The following is a 23,356-nucleotide window of genomic DNA, read 5'->3' as shown; positions in this document are numbered from 1 at the left end:
CTTCATGAAGTTTTCCCCTGTGCCTATTTGCTCGAGGTTCTTCCCAACTTTCTCTTCCATTAGTTTCAGTTTATCTGCTTTGATGTGGAGGAGGGCTCTGTGTTTATGCTACCCAGATCTTCAATATTCCTTGCTCTCTATGCTCTACTACTCCATATGATATAAACCTTTCTACCACTCATAAATATTTATTCAAAGTCATATTTTATTTTATCCTTGTAGTTGAGCGACTCTGGAGGTGGATTTTGTTGAGGGAAGTGCTTTGAAAATCATTCTGTTAAGATGTTATTTTCTTTTAAAGGTTTATTTATTATTATATGTAAGTCCACTGTAGCTGTCTTTAGAAACACCAGAAGAGGGCATCAGATTTCCTTATTGATGGTTGTGAGCCACCATGTGGTTGCTGGGATCTTCGGAAGATCAGTCAGTGCTCTTAACCATTGAGTCATCTCTTCAGCCCCCTAAGAGGTTCTTCTGACCTCTGTCTGGCAACCCCTCATAGCAGATTGTTCTCTCTCTCTCTCTCTCTCTCTCTCTCTCTCTCTCTCTCTCTCTCTCTCATATCCTTATTTTTAATAAAATACTTCTATATCACTTAAAAGAAAATCCTCTTTCTCTTTAAGGCTCTATCATGTTTTGATCTCTCTATATATTTTTTGCATCTTTTAAGTATTTTTTTCCACCCAATGTCTAATAATGATCTTGAGTTACCTTACTCCAATAAGCTGAATCTTTTTGATGAAATATCCCATAGTTCCTTTACCAACAAACAATGCTGTTTTATCATTATTTCTTTTTCTGTGTTTAAGAGTTGTTCAGAATCTACCAATTCTCTAATCCTGTTCTCAGTTGCTATTTACTATTCTGGATGTAGAATATCTGGTCTGTGTGAAGCTGTGTGTTCATCTTAGCATCCTTTTTTCTCTTTCAACCAAAAGATAAAACATACTGCATCACTTGTATCCTTCCATATGATCTTTCTTTCTTTCTTTCTTTCTTTCTTTCTTTCTTTCTTTCTTTCTTTCTTTCTTTCTTTCTTTTTTTCTCTTTTTGTTAACCTGATTGATTTTTAAAGTTGCTCCTATTACATTTATTTATGCATATTGTTTCAATTGGTGTGTGTGTGTGTGTGTGTGTGTGTCAGGGGGTCATGGTAAGTGAAGAGGCCAGAGGACAACCTGAAATAGTCAGTTTTCACCTTTAAGCATATAAGTTCTGGGGGACTAATTTTAGGATATCAGACTTTCTGGCAGGCACTCATTTTATCTGCTGAGTCATCTTCTGGTCTTAAACTTGCTCCTTTTTTATCTTGTTTGGCCAAGTACCTTTTATCCCACTTATTTGCTGTCTTGTAATATAAATTCTTTCTACCTTCTACCCTTCTTCTCTTAAATCCCATTCTATCTTCCTGAGAACCTAAGTTGAAAATTTCCAACTAGTAGGTAACAAATTATTCCAGAAATATTTACTGTTTGACTTGGTGCTTCAAAACTGAAATATAGCAGATTTTTTTATGTAGATGGTTCCGAAAAAAAGATTTGTCTAAAAAATTTCTTAATGCAGCAATGAGTGATTTTATGGTGTGCATTTAATAAATAAAATTTGTTGGCAAGGGTCCATAATCTTAGTAATTACAAGAAAGAGTGAGAAATGATAGTTTGGCATGGGTGTTTTTGATATCAGTCCATTTACCCTAAAACTCATTTTTAGGGGACAATAATGGTTCCGGTCACACCTGAAGTACAAGAAAGGTATACAAGCAGCTTTTCATTCTGAAACCTGAGTGAACAAGCCTTTGTGTCTGTGGAATTAAAGTCTCTTAAGCTCTTTCATCATGCTGATTTGACATTTCTAAGCCCTTCAGCCATGAGGGCTTGACTTGTTGAATGCACTAGAAGGGATGAATGTGGAGGGAAATGCTTAAATAAAATGATTTGTGTGTTTGCACATGGGAGCACATGTGCATGGGTGCATGAAAGAGAGAGAGAAAGAGAGAGAGTGAGTGAGAGAGAGTGAGAGCAAGAGAGAGAGAGAGAGAGAGAGAGAGAGAGAGAGAGAGAGAGAGAGAGAGAGAGAGAGAGGTGTACTACACTCTGGTGCCTATGAGGAAGAACACAAATCTAGAATGCCTCTGTTTTCTAAACTCATTCATTTATTAACCCAACTACTTTAAAGCTGGCTTTTCCATTTAAAATTATCCATGATAAATGACATAAGTAAGTTTGTATGAAACAATGACATCCTTTAGAGTGGCATTGTTATTGACTGCATGTATGGTCTGTGGCTACCTAACACACAATTGATTATATAGTGATAATGTAAACTGATATGCCATAATCTAATGCACAAGAAGTAGATATGTTGAATATATCTGCTTTAGAATGCCTACTGTCAATGTACTAAGGAAGAAATCGTAAATTGCTGCACTGAAACCTCTTAGTGAAGAGCAGCATGAATAAAACCCCATGATACAACAGCCTTTGTACTTGCTACCCGAAAATGATCACAAGAAGTTAGATGACTATTCTACTCCTTGTAATATTTATTTAGATATTAAGATAATCAACAGAACATACACACACACACACACACACACACACACTCACACAGACACACATATGCTTTTGTGTCTTACTTCCAAAGAAATTTACAGTAGAATTTTATGAACATATAACATAGCTATCAAATATTGCACCATTTTCATTAAAGTTGACTGATTTTAAAGTGATCTTTTACATTCTGGATAGGGCAGTAGAAGTCATTTTTCAGAATGCTCTATATAGTAGTTTAGAGATTAAATTATGTAGAGTGCCATCAAAATTAATTTACTGCTCATTTGAACATGAACAAGAAACTAGCTAATATACCATATGCAATTGATGTTTTTTAGTTTGTTATAGATTTTCTATAAATTATTGCTTTTACTTTTAATTTGGCTTGACCACAACACAAATACAAATGAGGACTTTATTAATTCTCAGTAAAATTGCAGATGTCTAAACACTTAACGCATACAGGATTTCAGCTTTGTACCTACAGTCTCTGATGATCCTCTGGGTTTTATCCTCAGATGAAATTATCTTCAGCTGTTTTGTAATTTTATGGTATTTTTTAACATACTAATATATGAAGGCTATAAACTAATGATTTGATGGTTTCCTTACAGGAATTCCATATTAAATATTTGTTAAAGTAAAAATTCTTATTGGAGAATCACCTGTGTCTTCTATATGACAGCAGTCTGCTAAGTTAAGCAACCTGTTCTGTTTTAGTCTGAGTCAGGCTTACACTCTTAACTGTCTGAAGGATCTATGGTGTACATTCAACAAATGGCCACTTGAACAAGTGGTTATACTCTAAAGCTTGAGAAATGACTCAATTTAAGAAGACAGCAAATGAACTTATGGACTCACACACGGCTAGAGGGCAACCGATATTTGAATGAAAACCTTCTCCATTATTTAATCAGATTACTATTTGTTCTAAATTTCTAAAATTCACAAAATCCTGACCCTGAGAAGCAGGATCAGCAATAAAATAGAAAGAGCATATTCAAGTTAAGGTTATAGATTAAATGTAGAGACACTTTGAATTTTCCTCTTGTGATTGCAGCAAAGCTGCAGGGATGATATTAGAAATTTAAACATCTGTAGACAAAACTAGAAATGCCAGCAAAATGAAGTGAAATATAGAAAATGTAGCAAAAATAGTGGAAACTCGGTTATCAAAAAAGCCCAATCCAAGCATGACAGTGTGACAATGCAAGAAGGCACAACCATCTTGATTTATACTGCTTACAAATTAGGAATCTGCCAAGGCTATGGGCCTGACGGTGAGGTAGACATGGTGAGCAGCTTTCGAATGAAGAGTACTCAGGAAGTCAAATCCTTATGTTTTTCCGATTTTGTAAACCCTATAGAGATCTGAAGCTTCAATAACCAGGGAAATTTCAACACATTCAGATCTAAGGATTCGGGATAGGATATACATATGACTTTGGGTGCATCATTCTCAAAACAGGTAAACTGTGAATGGAGAAAACTGACTTTTGTTTTGTTTTTGTTTTTTGTTTTGTTTGGTTGTGTTTTTGGTCTCAACAGTGTTCCTCACTATATAGGCTGCCAGACCCTGGCCCCATTGGTAAGAGTTCTAAGGATCTAAGGAATCACTTCATTCTCAAAGAAACAATAAAAAAGACACAAGTTTATGAAAAAAGCAGCATGTGCCTTTGTGCTCTATATGGTCTTCATTCCCGCATGCTGTGAGGGAATATTGCAATTCATGCCTCATTTTCTTTGATTTGTACACTGACTTGATAATTTATGGAAGCTCAAAGCTGATAAAATGTTTATATAAACTCAACTTTATGGATAAATTATTTTGCTTTTTGCTATCAACCAAAGATAATAAAAAATCAATCTCTCTCTCTCTCTCTCACACACACACACAAACACTCACACACACACACACACACACACACACAGAAAGAGAGAGCGAGAGCAAGCATATTACTGCCTTGGTAGGGATAACAAACCTGTAAATAATAAATAATTGTGGTTCTTAGTGATATCAGAAACTACATCCATAAAGTCTGACTAATGTAAGTTCTTTCCACTTACATTATAAGTTTGTTTTAATTTCTAAGATTTATTTTTACATTTCAGAACATGTTACTTAAAGTAGGGTTACAATGTAACACATCCAAAATTAGATGGAACTCTGGGAGTCTTGTGGAAGAGTTGGGAGAAGGATTACTGGACCCAAATGGGATATGGACTCCATAAGAAAACCAATAGAGTCAACTAACTGGGACCCTTGGGGGCTCCCAAAGATTGAACTATGAACCAGGGAGGAAGTATGGGCTAAACCTAGGCTCCCCACAGATGTGCAGCTTGGTCTTCATGTGTGTCGCCAAATGACTGGAGCAGGACCTGTCCCTGACTCTGTTGCCTGCCTGTGGATCCTGTTCCCCTAACTGGGATGCCTTGTCTGGCCTCAGTGGGAGAGAGAGGATGTGCCTAGTCCTCCAGTGACTTGATGTGCTAGGCTGGGTTGATTCAAGACAGAGGTGCTCTTCATTCTTAGAGAAGAAGAGGAGGTGGAGATGCAGAGATGGTGTGGGTTTGGAAATGGGTCTGAGTTCTGGATGTGCAGGGAATAAATAACTTAAAGAAAAACTAGTAAAATAAAGACATGTTTTTATATTAAAAGAAATGAAATGAAAAGTTTCAATGTGAAATAGTGTTGTACCGTGAAAGGCAGGCTGTGTTCTTGGTTGAGTGAAGCTTACTGAGGAGACCCCAGTAGAAAATTCTACAAGGGATGGAACTGTAGAGCTATGCCCCCAGACATAGACACCTGACGACGTGAGGTCTCACTACATTATCCTGTGGCTAGACAATGACCTAAGTTCCCAGTACTCTGGCTGGATTCCAACCCCACAGTGACCTGACCACAGTCAGGTAAGCCCTGCCTCACAATTACCTAGGAACAGAAAGGGGCTGTTTGCTCCCTCCTCTCTCTCTTACTCTTAACCTCTTACCTTCTTGCTCTTACTCTCACCTCTCAGCCTCCTTCTCCTCCTTTCTCCCCTCTCTCCATCTGGCCATGGCCAGTCTCTACTTTTCTACCTTCTCTCCCTCCTTCTCCCTCTCCCCGACCCCCTCCCCCTCCCCCTTTCTCTCTCTCTCTCTCTCTCTCTCTCTCTCTCTCTCTCTCTTTCTCTCTTTTTCTTTCTCTCTCTCTTTCTACAATAATCGCCTTAAGATCATGAACTGCTTCCTTTCATCTAGACTAGCCATGCTGGAGCAATGGATTAGGCCTTCCCCTAAAGAGCCATGTCTACTTTCCAGCAGGAAAGTCTCCCAGTATTTCCAGCCAGGAGATGGGACCAAGGACTCTCATCCAGTCCCTCCTTTTTCTCCACGCCCCTTTCTCCCTTCGGCCTGGCCCTGAGCTGTCCCCAGGGCCTCCACTTTGTTCTCAGCTCTTCTGAGGTATTCAGTGGGGTCTGGGATGCCCAAGACTGAGAAACCACAGGACTGTTCCCTTACCACCCCTGTGGACTGGGATACCATGGCTTCCCATAGCCAGTCTTCCTGTTCAGAGTAACTAAGCTCTGGTGGGACAAGGGCCCTTCCCACCCGTTTATTTCCCCAGCACCTGCCATGGAGCCTGACAAAATAGCAGAAAATAGGTAGCATCTGGTTTTGGTCATGGAAATTTGGTGCTTTCATTAACAATACTTTCCACCTGGTCAAGAGCATAGTAGCTGCTGAAGTAAATTATAGGGGATGAGAGGAGAGAATCCAGAGTATTCTCTCTCTCTCTCTCTCTCTCACTCTCTCTCTCTCTCTCTCTGCCTTCCTCCTTCCTTTCTGTCTTCCTTCCTCCCTCCCTCCCTCCCTCCCTCTTTCTCCCTCTCTCTCTCTCTCTCTCTCTCTCTCTCTCTCTCTCTCTCTCTCTCTCTCTCTCTCTCTCTCTCTCTCTCTCTCTCTGTCTGTCTGTCTCTCTGTCTCTCTCTTTCTTGCCATGAACAGGGAAGAAATTCAAGAGATAGAAATCTGGTCACTCTCTGCTTGGGTCCTGGCTCTCCAGCAAACTTAGAGCATATCCAGTGTTTAAGTTGTACATTGGTTCCGTGCATTTTATGCAATGTTAATTTATGAATTTGAACTAGAACTGAGCTCTTCAAAGTACATATTGAATCTTCTCAGTTAACTTTTATGAATCTCTGTGGAATATTACAAGGTCATTGTTTCTCAATTAAAGTGTTATACTAAGGATAAAACATTGTCATTTTTCTATGTGTGCCTGCTGGCATCATTTTTTTTTCTTTCTGAGAGGAGGGGGATTTTGTTTCTCTATTCAAATAAACAATGTGATATTTAGAGATTTTAAACTCATACATCTCAGTCTTCAGTTAAGACTCAAATTAAATATGATAGTGGCAGTGTAGAAAGTGGTTAAAATCCCCTTTGAAGGGCTATTTCAGTCTTTTCTGTAAAGTAATTAGAAGGTATATAGAACTGGACCATTTCAACATAAATTGTGTACAGGAAGCATTAGAGGATAAATAGGACCCTGGTCCTATTTTTCTAAGACAGACAGGAGCATATCGGTAAGAAAATTTGCTCTTACCTGTGAAGAAATTAGTAGAAAGGCAAAAAAAAAAAAAAAACCTAAAATTTGTGAATTCAAGTGAAGATTAATTTCTTTGATTTCCAATATTTTTTCTAATTCAAGATTTATAACTTTTACTTTTTCCCTTCAGATTGAAAAGCTCTGTTTATAAAATCATCATAAAATACAGAGAAAAAAATTTTGAATCTCCAGATACAGAAACTCCCTAGCACTATAATTTCTAATGTACATGTTATGGAATTACTATGGAAAAATGTTATTCTGATTTAGTAGACACTAGCTTTAAAGTGTTTTTATTTTATAATTTTTCATATAAATCTGGAGAACAACCTATTTCTTTGTTTTTTATTTTTGAAAGAAGGAAACAGTCCCATAGAGGGCAAGTTTACATCAGAAGAGAGATGGCCTTTATTTCCAATCAGACTTTGCATATGATTCCTCAAGGGGATAATTGTTTGTTGACATGCACTTAGATTTTTAATTGGTGTTAGAAATAGAATAGAAACTTAATGAGCAATTAATTACAAAATAACCATTTTTTCATTTTTGTCGGTTATTTTATTTATTTAGATTTCAAATGTTATCCCCCTTACCAGTTTCCCCACTACAAGCTCCCTATCCCCTCTTCCTTTTCTCCTACCTCTGTGAGGGTGCTCCTTCACCCATCCGCCCAGTCCTTCCTCAGCTTCCTAGTGTTCCTCTATCCTGGGTCATCAAGCCTCCACAGGACCAAGGAATACCTTCCCAGTGATACTAGATAAGTCAATCCTCTGCCACATATCCAGCTGGAGCCATGGGTACCCCCTGTGAACTCTGTGGTTGATGATTTAGTCCCTGGGAGTTTTAGGGGTCTAGTTGGTTGCTATTGTTCTTCCTATGAGGTTGCATGTTGGACGATGAAAGGCTGTTTGTATTCTGGTTGAGCGAGACTTACCCTGGAGACCCAGTAGAAAATTCTACAAGGGACAGAACAGTAAGCTATACCCTCAGACCTTAGGTGGCTGACACCACAAGCCCTCACTCCATTTTTCTGTGTCTAGACAATGCTCCAAGCTCCCAGTATTCTGGCTGTGCTCCACCCCCACAGTCACATGACTATAGCCAGTTAGGCCCTGATCCACAGTTACCTGGGTACAGAAAGGTAGCCCAGCCCACTAGAAAAGGAACTACTTGACCCCTTCCATCTTCTTAACTTCTTGCTCTTTTCTTGTCTTTACTCTCACCTCTTGCTCTCTCTCTCTCTCTCCCCCTTCCTTTTTCCTCTCTCCACATAGCCATGGCTGGTCTGTACTTTTCTACTTTCTCGCTGTCTTTTCTACAATAAAGCCAGGAACTATGGACTGCCTCCTTTCATCTAGACTCTTCAAGCTGGAGCAATGGATTAGGCCTTGCCCTAAAGAGCCATGTGTAAACTCATAGGAAAGCCTTCCAGCATTTCCAGCTGTGAGACCTGACCGAGGACTCTCTCCCCTTTTCTCCCTGTCCCTTTCTCCCTTCAGTCCTGGGGCTGACTGAGCTGCTTCCAAGGCCCCCACTTCATTCTCAGCTCTTTCACAATATCCAGTGGCGTCTGGAATGTCCAAGATTGAGAACGCATAGGACTGCCCCTTACCACCCCCACAGACTGGGGTAGTGGTTTTTCACATCCAGGTGCCCACCTGGCAGTGTGGAGAGCACTGGGAGTCTTCTGTTTCCGCCCAGCCAGTGTCTCTGAGCTCTGGCGGGATGAGGGTCTCCCTCCCACACCTTTATTCCACCACTGCCCAGCATGGTGTGCCCGACAGTTGCAAACCCCTTGCCCCAATTTCTCCATTGGGATCCCCGCACTCAGTCCAATATTTGGCTGTGTACATCCACATCTGTATTTGTCCGGCTCTAGCAGAGCCTCTCAGGGGACAACTATACCAGGATCCTGTCAGTAAGCACTTCTTGGCATTAGCAAAAGAGTCTGGGTTTGGTGTCTGCAGATGTGATGGATCCCTATGTGGGACAGTCTCTGAATGGCCTTTCCTTCAGTTTCTGCTCCATTCTTTTCCTTTGCATTTTCTTTTGACAGGAGGATTTCTGGATTAATACTTTTGAGGTGGGTGGGTGGCCCCATCACTCAACTGGAGGCAGTGTCTATCCACTGGATATGGTCTCTACAGATTCTATATCCCCTTCGTTGGTTATTTCAGCTAATGTCCACCCTGTTGAGTCCAGGCAACCTCTTGGGTCCCTGGCATCTGGGACTTTCTAGTGACTACTCCCAGTTCCCCCTCCCCCCCAACTGCTACACACCTACTTTCAAATTCCTGGCTCTTTGTACTTCTCCCTCATCTTCTCCCATATCTGATCTGCCTCCTTTTTTCCCTGTCCATCTTCTCTCCCTCCCAGATCCCTCTCTCCATCTACTTTCCAGAGATTATTGTCGTGCCGCTACTGAGTGGGACTGTAGCATCCATACTTTGGTGTGATCTTCTTATTTCTTGGGTTTCATATGGTCTGTAAGTTGTATGGTGGGTTATCCAAGCTTCTTTTTGGCTAATATCCATTAATCAGTGAGTATGTAACATGTAACATGTTTGTTCTTTTGTGACTGGGTTACTTCACTTAAGATGATATTTTTCAAGTTCCATCCATTTGTCTGCGAATTTCATGAATTCATTGTTTTTTTTTTTTTTTTTTTTTTTTTTTTTTTTTTTTTTTTTTTTTTTTTTAAGATTTATTTATTTATTTTATGTATATATGAGTACACTGTCACTATCTTCAGAGACACCAGAAGGGGGCATCAGATCCCATTACAGATGGTTGTGAGCCACCATGTGGTTGCTGGGAATTGAACTCATGACCTTCAGAAGAGCAGCCAGTGCTCTTAACCGCTGAGCCATCTCTCCAGCCCCGAATTCATTGTTTTTAATAGCTGAATAGTACTACATAGTATAAATGTATGTAATATATGCAAATGTAAAATATGTAAATGTATGTAAATAGTGTAAAATATGTAAATGGTATAAATGAGTAGTACACCTAAATGATCTTCTTTTAGGAAAGATATGCACTATCTTGGTCAGATTTATGTCATTTTCCCTTTTGTTACGACAAAATATAGGATGCACAATTCAACAATCCAATATTTTTTCTATCAAATTAAACTTGAACAACAACTACTTAAAATCCTATTTCTGCATTTGGTTTAAACTCGCATTTACCAAAATAATTCCCTAAGAAACATCCTTATTTCTGTTTGTTCAGAGAAATATTCATTTCTAGTAATCATATACATGTATTTCTTAAAACAGTATTTAAGTAGGTTTTACTCAAAGAGCAGAGTAAATGGCCGAAGGAATCAAAAGTTTTCAGATAGAGGATCTCTGATTAGATCTCTATGCCATATACTTCTTACTGTTTTATACATAAATGTACATCTATATCACAATTATTAGTATGACAATTATGTATAAACATGGGCATACACACACACACATATGCAGTTACTGAACAATAGTAACAATTGTGTACTTATTTTACTGACAGAAAGAAAAGGTGACAGCATTCTGAACTTAAACAAATTTTAGAATTATACTGTATTAGCAGAATATTTGAAAAATAGACAAATACAGAAAAAAATCAACTGCTTAGTACTTGAAACTTATACTTTCTAACCTATGAGTTGGGTGGGCACCATCATAGTTTCCTCTATGTTTGCTTCAGGTAGGGAGAATCAGTTAGAAATATGTCTAAGAATATCAAAGAAGAACAAAGCACAACTACAAAGGTAACATGAGTTAGGCATTGGAGAGTAAGTTATTTTACTGAGTATAATCTTAATTTCAGCATGTACATTATCAGCTGCCATAATCGTTCTATGTTTTAACATTCTTTAATTCTCTGTCTTTGGTTTGCTCAGAGGAAAAGAATGTAATCAGGATGTAAAATTAAAAAACAGAAGAGCTATCTAAGGCAGCATACACCAGCTGATACAGGACCTCCTAATACACATACAAGAGAGTACGGCCAGATCTGGGTACAGTCAGAGAAGATGTACATAACCTTTAAGAGAATGGAGGCCCCAGGGAGTTTAAAGGTCTCATTGGGTGGGTGGTGGGTGGTGGGGACATCCTCATGGAGACAGGTGTGTAGGGAGGAGGTATGGGATGTGGAACAGTCAGAGGGTAGATCGGCGCAGGGGAGTAAAATCTGGAGTGTAAATAAATAAATAAATGAAAGGACAAAAAAGCTATCTAAATTACCTGATTTAAAATAATTCTTCAGTCAGTTATCATCTCTGGCATGAATTCCCTCACTATTCACAGTAATTACTATTAGAACATTGAATTTATGCCTTGATTATCACCTCCTTTAGAATGTCTACTTTCGAAAATAACATTGACAATCAAACTATCTTTTTCAATTCTGTCTCACCAATACCTAACAATACCTAAGATATAACAGCAATTCACAATTGTGTCTTAAATAAACAACACTTGCAGGTGAGCTTCTGATGACTATGCTTATATTTGTTGCTCCCCTGGCATGAAACTGTGGATGAGCATACTTTAAAATCACAGTTAAAACTCTTTACAAATTCTAAGTACTGAAAGTTGTATACACACTGCAGATTGATGGTTAATTATGAAAAGAAAATTTCTTAATCTTGCCTTTAAAATTGGCATTTTAAAATGCGGCCTGAAGGTGGCAACATTGAATAAAGTTCTGCTTATTTTTACAGGAGAAGCTTTTGCTGATGACTTTAATTAAACTCTCATATTTTAAACGTCTTCTCCACACTTTTATTTACAATAGTGTACAACAGAGGATTTTACTGATTTTTTTTATACTGTAACCTTGAATATACATGTTGAAAGAAAACATTTACTACTTTGAAGAATGAGAGTTAACCCAGGTAATGTTGAATGTAGCTTTGCTCAAATTTCAAAGTGTAAAATAAGTTTTAAATGCAACATATGTTTCTTGCCAGGAAAATTTGCATTAGTAGATATGTTGAAGCATATCCCAGTGCCCGTTTTTTGAGATACAAAAGTTATTTTCTATGCTATATTTACTCAGAGAACAAAAATCAGTGATATATATATACATATACATATATGTATATATATGTTTGTGTGTGTGTAAGAATTAATTCAGCAACAATTACCATATAATATCATCACAATAACAAACAAAACATTTGTAATCAGTATAATGTACAAGTTTGCTAACAATGCAAATCTCTGATTATTACACTTGGATGTGTATTGTCATATTTTCTACTTTTTCATTTCTTGTGGGTCTTAGGAACTTCATACAGCAAGTTCTACTCATTCATACTCACCTGAATCTTCAAAGCCTCACTGTGAAGGAGAAAGGTAGCAAGCAATGTGTCACAGAGGTTAATTGACTTCTTATGAGACCTGTCAGTGCATTGCTAAAAATAGATTTTTGAATTTTATATCTCTAGACAATGAGAACTGCCCATGGTTTTATTTCTGTTCTTATGTTTATAGACAGCAGATATACCAGTCAGTACCTTGCTTCTGGGAAATAGACAAATTCATACTTTTGTGCTATTTAGGATTTTGTTGTATATATAATGTGTGTTCTGGATAAGGTGAAGCTCTGGTGCATAGTGTAAAAGAATTCAAACATATCACTTCTATAAGCTCATAGGTGTATCCTTTCTATAGCACGTTGCAATAAAGGCATAGGATATTGTCTTGCATTCTCTATGGAGCCTCTTTTGAATCAATTAGAATTCTTAAAGGTCGATTTTAGGATTGACAAATAAAGTAGCTGCTTTGTCTGATGAAGATAATTATGAGATAATCATCTGAACAAGGTCAAAATAATACGACTTGCCTGAGAGAGTTAAGACGTGTAAAGATAGCAAAAGGAAGCTGGTGTGTAGGGAGATAATCAGGAATTGGGCAGGACCAGAACAGCATGAAACATATAGATCCTTGTAACAGGTGCAGAGAAGAAAATATACCCAGAGTCTCTATTCACAGATTCTACATGTATATGCACTATTACCGAGAGAAACTGTACCACTGTCTTTTGTCAATATAGTTGCTAGACAAAGAAATCAAATAGATGGGATGCACCTTCAATAGAGCTTCATCATCAATAGGACTGTTGTTTAATTTCCTTGGCCTTAGGCCAAGTTTAGTTAGATTTGTTGTAATTTTCATTTTACATAAAGACCCCTTTCTTCTCTCTCTGAGGATTCTTTGATACATAGATTCACATTACACAACCTTGGAGTATTTCCTTATATAATCAGACCTCTGGACCACGTATCCAAGTGGAAGTTACTAGACCTTTGTAGTGGGTTGGTCTGATGTTACTTGTATTGTAATGGTAAATTCTGGCTTCTAAGGCCTGATGGCTCTCAGAGAGGAGAGTCTGCATGTAGACTGAAGTGATGCTATATGATCTTGCCCAACCAAGTTATTCCTGATTGGTGAATAAAGCTGCCTATAGCCTATACCTGGAAAGAATAGAGATGAGTGGAGTTTGTGGTTCCCAGGCTTGGGATTGGAGGAGAACCATGAGGAGACGAGCAGAAGATGGAGAGAGGAGAAGACATCATTGAGTAAGAATCTTAAAATAATGGCCATGAGGGCTGGCAAAGTGGATTTAAGAGAAGCCCAAACAAAACATGGCAAATCATATAGTGGGGTTATTGACAGGAAAATAGACTTCATAGCATAGAGGATAAATATTTGCCTAGTTCTAGTGCAGATTAAGGATCATTATAAATATAAAGGTCCTGTATGTTTGACTTTATCTGGGAACCGAATAATCAAGGGTGGGGTAGAAGTCCCAGATTGAGATTAAATATATTGGTGACCAATAAACATATTGTCAACCAATGCTAGACAAGAAGTCACTTTTAACAAAATTGATTTCTGATTCCTAAATTTAAAATGTATGTGTGTATGTGTGTGTGTACTGTCCCTCTAAAACTAGGAAGGCGGGGGGAAATTGTTTCTTAGCAATGTAGCATTTCCCAAAGCCTCACAAAAAACTATGAGTGGTTGTGGACTAGTCTAAAATGCATAGTGGTTTGGTAGGCATGGTTTCAGGGATTCACAGTGTCAACTAACACAGCGCTGCATCCCCAGACCAAAGGGCTTGCCAGCCAACAGAATCCTGAAGCTACAATGGTAGGCTTAAATGCCTTCCTGCCTAGGCCTTTCTTGGATGTTACTTAACCTTGCTGCCAAAGCACAGCTCTGAGCTGAGCACACATGTCAGCTTAAGTGTGCAAGTGCAACATAGCATCTGAACGAGAAACTACCCAATGTAAGAGACAGAAGCAAGTAAATTTCTGCACTCTGGAACAGCCTGGTCTGTTCAGTGAATTCACCTTGGTACCCTCTGCTGATGGCTTAAACCTCTTATGATAACAATCTGAGATTCAAAATGTCACATTTTTTTTTTCTTAAAAGGATCATATAGGTTTTTGCTTGGTAATAATTAGGAGTGTTCTTAGCAATTTAAAAAATAAATACACATCAATCTTTAATTTATGTAAATAAATAAAAAGAGGAATATGAGAATATTTCAAAGGTATGTCTATAATTTTTATCTTATAACTTCAAATTGAAGAATAATGCTTTTCTGTTGCTAAAACACAGTTTTTCCCTAGAAAATATATAATCTATTTCTCAATGTTAGGATCCAGATTTGGGGTTGGGGCAGAATTGTTTTGCTTTTATCCGAAGGAAAATCAAAGCTATGCTCAGGAGAGCTAACATGGGGTAGAATTTCATGCTATTCTGAACAGCCAGCTTGCCTCTTTGGAATGTGGGACTCTTGCAGGAGAACTAGTGGCAACTCACAAGAGCTAACTTGAAAAGAAGGATAATTTGAATAAAGTTGAACAGAAGGAAGGATATTAATTTAATTTCTATAGGGAAAAGTGATATAGGTATATTTATTTAAAGAGACCTTAATCTCCAAAGAAGGGAGAAAGAAATAGAAATTGTTATAAATGTTTTAAATGGTACATAGATAAATAAATAGATCCAGGTCTTTGATCTCAAAACTAGGGAGAAAAAGGAAGTGACAGATAGATTTCATCTGAATTAGAGACCATCCTGTCCTATACCACACATCCAGGTCAGCCTAGGCTACACAGAAAAACCATGTCTCAAAAAATAATAACTATTAAAATTGTTTTAATTTATCAGAATGAAGAGGATTATGAGTTCTAAGATATTGGTATTACCTAAATAAAATAGAGGCTGCTAAATTAAATCAACCTATACTTTTAATGACTTCAAGTTGCTGGACTGAGGACAAATTATTTTGGGAGAGAGGTTCTGTATTTGTGTTAACAGAAAAGAAGATAAGATTTTGGATTCCATCCAAAGTAATAAGGATCTGATTTGATAGAGGAAGACCCTCCTGAAGATTTTAGGTACAGACAGACAGAAAGAAATGAGGAAGATCAAACAGAACAGTAACATGATTTGCTGATCCCTCAACATGGAAACAACCCTAAAACTGTCTGAGAACAAAAACTTTCTCTAGCTATAACTTCACCTTTACATAGCCAATGGATCTTGTTGGCTACAGAGTTCTTTTTTTTTTTTTTAATTGTGATTTTTTTTTTTAGATATTTTCTTTATTTACATGTAAATTTCTCCATTCCCAGTTTCCCCTCCAAAAAACAAAGAAACAAACAAAAACAACAAAAACAAACCCCTGTTGCCTCCCACTTCCCCATGCCTGCCACCCCGCCCTCTCCCACTTTCTGGCCCTGGCATTCCCCTACACTGGGGCTACAGAGTTCTTAACATTCATCATTTCACTCAGCATGAATGAAGATCTATATTAAAAGTTGTTAAGATCAAATTTACTCCTAAACACAGACAGTTGTCTTTTTTCTGCTCAAACATGGAACAAAACTTCATCTTTAACTGATCTGTGCACATTGTACCTTCCATACATTATGTTACTATAGAAACATATACAAGCTTTATGCTCGAAGAACAAGCAACCAAGAGGAAAGTCCTGACAGGATTCACCCATGGGGATGCTGAGATGCTGAGACCTGCTGTTCAGCTCCCTAATCAATCTTTCCTCAAACTAATGCTGTTTCCAGAAACTTGCTCCTAGAACAACTTCAAAAAGGACTGATGTTCTCTGCTGACCTTGGTTCATCCAGCCTTTCAGACTGTTCAAGTCATGGTTTCAATTAAACCCTGAACTTTCTCAGCACATAAAGACTGGGCAACAAATAATGTCAGCTGACTTTCTTCTGACTTAACTATGCTTTCCAATTTTCTGTTGGTTCCCCAAACAGTAACTCTTTGCCCCAATTCAACAGAAAGCAATTTTAAGGAGACTATCATCCCAGCCCTTTAAGTTGGGGTGGAGTTTTTGGTTATTTCATAAATTATGTCTATATTGTCATTTTAAGAGATGATTTACAAGTAATTATGGTCTTGGACAGAGAGGAAACTAAATAAGAAGCTTAGACTTAGGGATTTCTGTTTTTTTCTTTCCTCATCCTTATCCTTTTTTCTTAGTTAAAGGGAAGGGGGTTCAAAAGGAAGAGGGAGGACATAGTTATATTATATAATTATATTATAAGAAATTAGACAAATAGGACTGGAATATTGAATCTACTTTTTAAAAAGCATTTTATATCCTTAATTTTGCATTGGTAGAAATCTTTAAATTTGATGCAAAATTGAGGTTATATTTTGTTATATTGATGTAGAATATTGTATATTGATACAAAATTTAAGAATAAATTTGTTACAACAAAACATATGGATGTTTCAATTCTTGTATAGGTATTATGCATATGCAACTCATTTAAGAATACAAGGTTTAGCTGGGCAGTGATGGCACACACCTTTAATCCCAGTACTTGGGAAGCAGAGGCAGGCAGGTTTCTGAGTTTGAGGCTAGCCTGGTCTACAAAGTGAATACTAGGACAGCCAGAGATATACAGAGAAATCCTGTCTCAAAAAAACCAAACCAAACCAAAACAAAACAAAACAAAAAAAACAAAAAAAAAAACCAAAAAAACAAAAAACCAAAAACAACAACAACAAAAGGTTTAGTTCCAACCCATTTAATGGCTGCTATTACAAACTGTTTAAAATAATTAAGTAATGAAAATGAATAGTTAGATAGTCAATCTCATGTTCATGTTAGGTACTAAATTACTTAATTACATTAACATATTTTCAAGGTTATTCAGGTAGTAAATAGCTAAAAGTAAACAATATTTAAGAATTCCTATATAGTATATGTAGATAGATGGTCTGCAAAAAACATCAGAGAAACACAGAATATAGCATTTAAAATCATTTCATTGTTAAAAGATCTTTTGACTATGAGATAGACCTGCTCCTGACAGTATCCCCATTTCACTTCAGAGAAGATGATAGACATCAATAACCTCCATGTTTAGTTGCCTCAATTAAGCCAAGCTACCCAGAGGGCAAGAAATGCCCTAACTTCATCTGCAGACAAAATGCTGTCCAGAAATGACAAATGAATGTAACATGTCCAACTGCTAAGCTCTGCCAGTACAGAAGAAGCTAGTCCTTCATAATTCCTGCTTCACTTAGGGTCTGCCCAGTATTTTGGCCAGAAGGCTGTAGATAGATACTCCAATGTTATAAAGAATATTAGGGACTATCTAGGCAGTCAACTGTTTCTGTTATTTCTTTAATTTTTAGAAGCTGTTTTCCTATGCTTCTGCATTCACAAATAATACTATTCATTCTAAGGTCTCCAATGGGGTTGAGGACCAGATAGTTACAGTCTCACGATTAAATCATTTAGCATTTAGAAAAATGCTTTAAGTCTAAGAACATATTTTTAAGCTAATATTGCAAATTAGGATAGAAGTCAAGATAGAAATTACATTAAATACAGAACTCTAAACTCATGAGATAAGATAGATGATGGAATACTTTATCCAAGTAGCCAAATATAAAAATTCTGAATATTATAATCTATATCATCCTTATAGTTTTCATAATTGTTATAACTTGTATTCAATTTAGATCTGAGAGACAAAGCAGTTTTAATTGGACAAAAAGGAGGAAATGTAGAGAGTTGGTTTAAGGCTGCTTGTATTGTAATGCTAAATATTGGCACCTAAGGCCTGATTGACCCCAGAGATAAGAGTCTGCATGTAGACCAAGTGATGCTATGTGATCTTGCCTACCAAGTTATTTCTGATTGCTGAATAAACATGCCCATTTCCTATAGCTGGAAAGAATTGAAATAGGTGAAGTTTGGGTTTCTTAGGCTTGAGGATAGAGGAGAACCATGAGGAGAGAAGAGGAAGGTAGAAAGAGGAGAAACATAATGGAGTAAGAACCTTAAGATAATGGCAATGAGGGCTGACTAATTAGAGTTAAGAGCAGCCCAACAAAAAATGGCCAATCATATAGTGAAGCTATTGGCAGGGAAAACACATAATAGCACAGACGATAGGTATTTGCCCATCTCTAGTGCTGATTAAGGTTTATTATAAATATAAAGATTGTATGTGTCTTTTATCTGGGTACTGAATAATCAAGGGTGGGGTAGAAACCCTGCATTGAGATTAAATATAGTTGTAACCCTAAACATAAACCTAAGATATCAGAATGCTTAACGTGGCACCTTGGCTTGCAATGTATGTTATGCATATTCCACAGCAAGTCTCTAGCATTCTGCTAATGTAAGAATAAAAAGAGTATTGGGTTAAAAAGTTAGGCTTAAAATGATCCCTTAAAAAAACTTACACTTCCAAAGTCAGCACTGATATAGTATTTGTTATTAAAGTTATAACTTCCATTTTCAAATAAATAATTATTTAATATACAAATATTAATGATTTAGTGTACTTTATTATTGTAAAAAGCTCAGTAAGTTCAAGTCTATAAGTTGAGCTAAAATAGACATGGAGGAATCTAGTGAATAAACAGGTTTATAAACCTTTGTTCTTCTGTTTATCTTAGGCCTTCTAGGTCCTTAGAGAATGATCTATCATTTAGCAGTCAAGAAGGTATAAAGCTAGTGGTGCTTTGCATATAAGTATGAATCAACTTATACAGTATATGGAAAACTCCCTTATTATTGGAATGTCTGTACTGACACAGGTAGGCAGACAGATGGGCAGATATGCACAAACATATAGAGTTTTCTGAAAGATGCAAAACAATTTTCCCATGAAAAACATTTATGGATATTTCTTATATCCCCTTGCTTTACTTTTATTTTCTTTTGTTGTGATAAAACACTCTGGCCAAAAGCAATCTGGGGGAAGAAAGGTGTTTCATTCTTCATAGAAGTTACAGTTCATCATTGGGGAAATCAAATAAGGGCTCAAATAAGAACCTGGAACTAAGAAACTTGGGTGTACACCATTTATTGGCTTGCTCTCTGGCTCATGCTCATCTAGCTAGCTTTTTTTTTAAGTTGATTTAAATTTATGTTCCCTATGATTTCGTATATATTATATTTTTGTATAGGTCTCATATTTATATAAATATATAAATATACACATATTTGAATGGCAATTCTTTTACTTTTATCTGCATTTATTTTATGCTGAATTTATCCCCATGCCATAAGTTATTGTTTCTTCTGGGATATCCCTTGTTTATTTATTTATTATAACCTAAATGTTGCCCCTTTCCTGATTCCCTCTTCACAGAGTCTTCCTCCTCACTTCCCCTTTCCTTCTCCTCTGAGAAGGTGGAGCCCCTCCTATATATCACCTACTCTGGGCAATCAAATCACTATAGGATTAGTTACACCATTTCTCATGGAGTCCAGACAAGGCAGCTTTGTTGGGCAATAGATTCAACAGTCAGGCAACAGCTCTAGGGACAGCCTACACTGCAATTGTTGGGGAACCTACATGGAATGTGAGCTGCACTTCTGCTACATATGTTCTGGGGGACTTAGTACTGCCTGTGTAGGTTCTTTGGTTGATGACTCAGTTTCTGAGAACTCCCAGGGATCCAAGTTAGTTGACTCTGTTGGTCTTCTTATGGAGTTCCCATCCCCTTCACTGCCTCAGTCTTTGCCCCAACTCTTCCGTAAGAGTCCTCAAGCTCCTTCCAATGTTTGGCTGAAGGTATCTGCATCTTTTTCAGTCAGTTGCTGAGTGGAGACTCTCAAAGGACAGTTATGCTAGACTTCTGTCTGCAAGCCTAACAGAGTATCATTAAGAGTGTCAGGGATTAGTGCTTGCCCATGGAATGGGTCTCAAGTTGGACCTCTTAGTGACTGGCCATTCCTTCAGTCTCTGTTCCATATTTGTCCCTGCATTTCTTTTAGACAGGACAAATTTTGGGTTGGAAGATTTCTGGGTGGATTGGTGTCCTTATCTCTCCACTGGGGTCCTGCCTGGCTACAAGAGATGGCCTCTTCAGGTTCCATATCTCAACTGTTAGGTATCTTGGCTAAGGTCACATGTATTGGCTTCTGGGATCCTCTCTCATCTCAGATCTCTAGGACTTCCTAAAGATTACCCTCAATTCCCCTATCCATGGCAGCTGAAGTTTTTCATTCATTTTCTTGGCTCTCTGGGATGCTTGAACCTCACATAGAAGGATGAATAAAATTTTCATAATAGGGTGGGAGAAGGGATGTGAAAGGGAATGAGGGGTCAGGATCAGGTGTGGGAGTTTAGGATCATGTTTGTTTGGGGAGAGACAGGATAGAGGGCCAGAGGGCCAAGAGAATGAATGGAAATCTCTAATTTTTTTTTTTTTAAACAGCTTTAGGCCTATCTGCCTAGGGATGGTACCACCCACAGTAGTCTTGCTCCTCCCATGTCAATCATCAGTCAAGGCAATCTCTCACAGACAATAGAAAAAGCCAATCAGATTGGATAATTCTTCAGTAATGACTAGCTGATGCTAGATTTTGTCAAGTCATGAAAAGAAAATTAACCAACATATCCCACTTTTGTTATATTTATTTTGATGCAATTTCCATGTGGCAGGAGACTCATTTTATACCTTTGTAGATCTTCAGAGTATCAAACAGCATATGATGTAGAATAATACAGATTGAGAAAATATTTGTTGACTAATAGCCTGTGTTTACTGAATCTTTATTAATGACCTTTTGCGAAGGAGTTTACTCAGGCAGCTCTAGAACTTCTCTTGAGCTGGAGTTTTGAGTTGTGTTTAAGTGATTTATAGAAATGGATGAAATCAACTAGTTCAAAAATATCTTTTTTTTTTTTTGTCCAATATCTCACACTATTAGATTGATGCTAAATATGTCACTACATTCAAGTAAAGCCTATATTGGTGTCCTGTAGATATCTAGTAGGCCTTGTAGTATTTATTATTTGCTATATTTGTGTCATGGAACAGTTTTTACCCTTAGCCATCTGTAAAGTGAAAAGTATTTTCAACAGAGAAACACACTTTTATAATTAACTTGACTTACAACAATTCCTCTCATTATAATAACAAATAATACAGGCACAGTGCCAACCATATCTAAAATACATGGGGTGGACAATATATATTAAATAAGGTTAAGCAAGGTAGAGAAGTAGAAATAGCATTTCTATTGTGATGAGATAAAACTTATGCCCTAAGAACTTCAAGAGCATGATCTAACTTGCCGTTCATTCATGCCTTAATTCATTCATGCCTTCATTCATTCATTTCAAATATCTTCCTGGTCCAGTTGGGATCAAGTATTGAAATAAACAGTGGATTACAAAGGGGAGATGACAATAGCATGCTTCTATAATTTATTGAATTTTTAAAATTCTTTTTGCTTCCCTTGTTTAAGTAGTCTCTTTGAACTTTCTTGTCTAAAGGGAAGAATTTAAAATTTAACAGGGCCTGACTTTTAATACAAAAGAAATGCTTTACTTCCTCAATTTCACAATTTAATGAACAGACTTCTTGGCTCAGCATGATACACCAAATCTTGAAGCAGTCACCAGCTTTGAGATCATAACAACATTGTAAAGGATGGTTAGTTTGCTTCTAACTAGGATTCCCTGAAAACCACCTTCTGAAGAAAACCAAACTCCCCTTTATTCATGACTTATATGCTCATTTTTCTGTACCACTGAAAAACATTCCATTGATTGAATATTCCATAGTTTATATATTCATTCATCTACTTATAACATTTTGGTTTTTTAACAAATAGCAAGTATGAATAAGTGCTTCTAAACATCCATTGGATGCACACAAATATTTTTAATTTCTTTTGGTAAATTGTTAAGTAACAAGAATGATAGTTTATTTGCAGAATATGTTCTGTCTTATAAGAAACTAAAAGGGTAAAGTGGAAGTGTATTCCTACCAGATATAAAGGAGGAACCCTGCTGCTCCAATCTTCTCTAGCATATGATGCTGTCATTATTCTGAATTGTGATCTAATGGATTTTAAATAACATACCTTGATTTTTACTCATATTTTTGTGATGGTAGAAATGTGCACTCCTTTTATCTTTCTGTTTACCATTGTAATTAGTGATGTGTTTAATAGTTGTTTTCTTTTAGTCCTTATTTTAGAACCATGCTGTTTGTTTATTTATTTATTTATTTATTTTTGTAGAATTTTAAGGTTTCTTTGTAAATTTCTAACATCAGTTCTTCCTAGCTGGTATTTTCTACAGTCTGTGGATAATCTTTTTACTCATCTAAAAACAAAGCATTACATAGCTACTGCATGTCTGTGTTGCTTGGGAGACGTGGGCAGCTCATGTTTCTTATGTGACCAAGAAGAGTTTTTGAACTTTTAGCTCTTTAATTAATTATTACATCCATAGCTGGTGAATTTCAAGCTCTTTATATCACAAGTGTATTTTAAAAGCTAGAGTTCAACATCTTCAAAACCAAAGTGCCAATGTAGTAAGGGTTTGTAATCAATCAGAGCTTCTGACTGTCCTTCCAAGAATACTATATGAATATAGAAATCCTTTTATTTGTTGGTCAGTTCAGAGAACATGTAAAAGGCCCATAATACAGGGTATCTCTGAGCAGTGATCAAGATAAAGGCAAAGATTTTACATATGCATACAAAGGTAAAGAACAGTGATTTTTTTGGCTATCATAACTTAATAGCAATATGCTAATTGGCTCTCTTTAGGTTCTAAAGTGCCTGTGCTCACTGCGTATGTTAGATGCCATAATGTGGATGGCTCTGGGCTGCTTGCTCTCCTGGGAGAGGCTGTCTGAAATGCGGAATGAGTCACATACTCAGGTGGCTTCTTGTAAAC

This window comes from Mastomys coucha, unplaced genomic scaffold (assembly GCF_008632895.1).
Source record: "Mastomys coucha isolate ucsf_1 unplaced genomic scaffold, UCSF_Mcou_1 pScaffold16, whole genome shotgun sequence".
In the NCBI taxonomy this organism is placed as follows: domain Eukaryota; kingdom Metazoa; phylum Chordata; class Mammalia; order Rodentia; family Muridae; genus Mastomys; species Mastomys coucha.
This window is presented reverse-complemented; position numbering follows the sequence as displayed.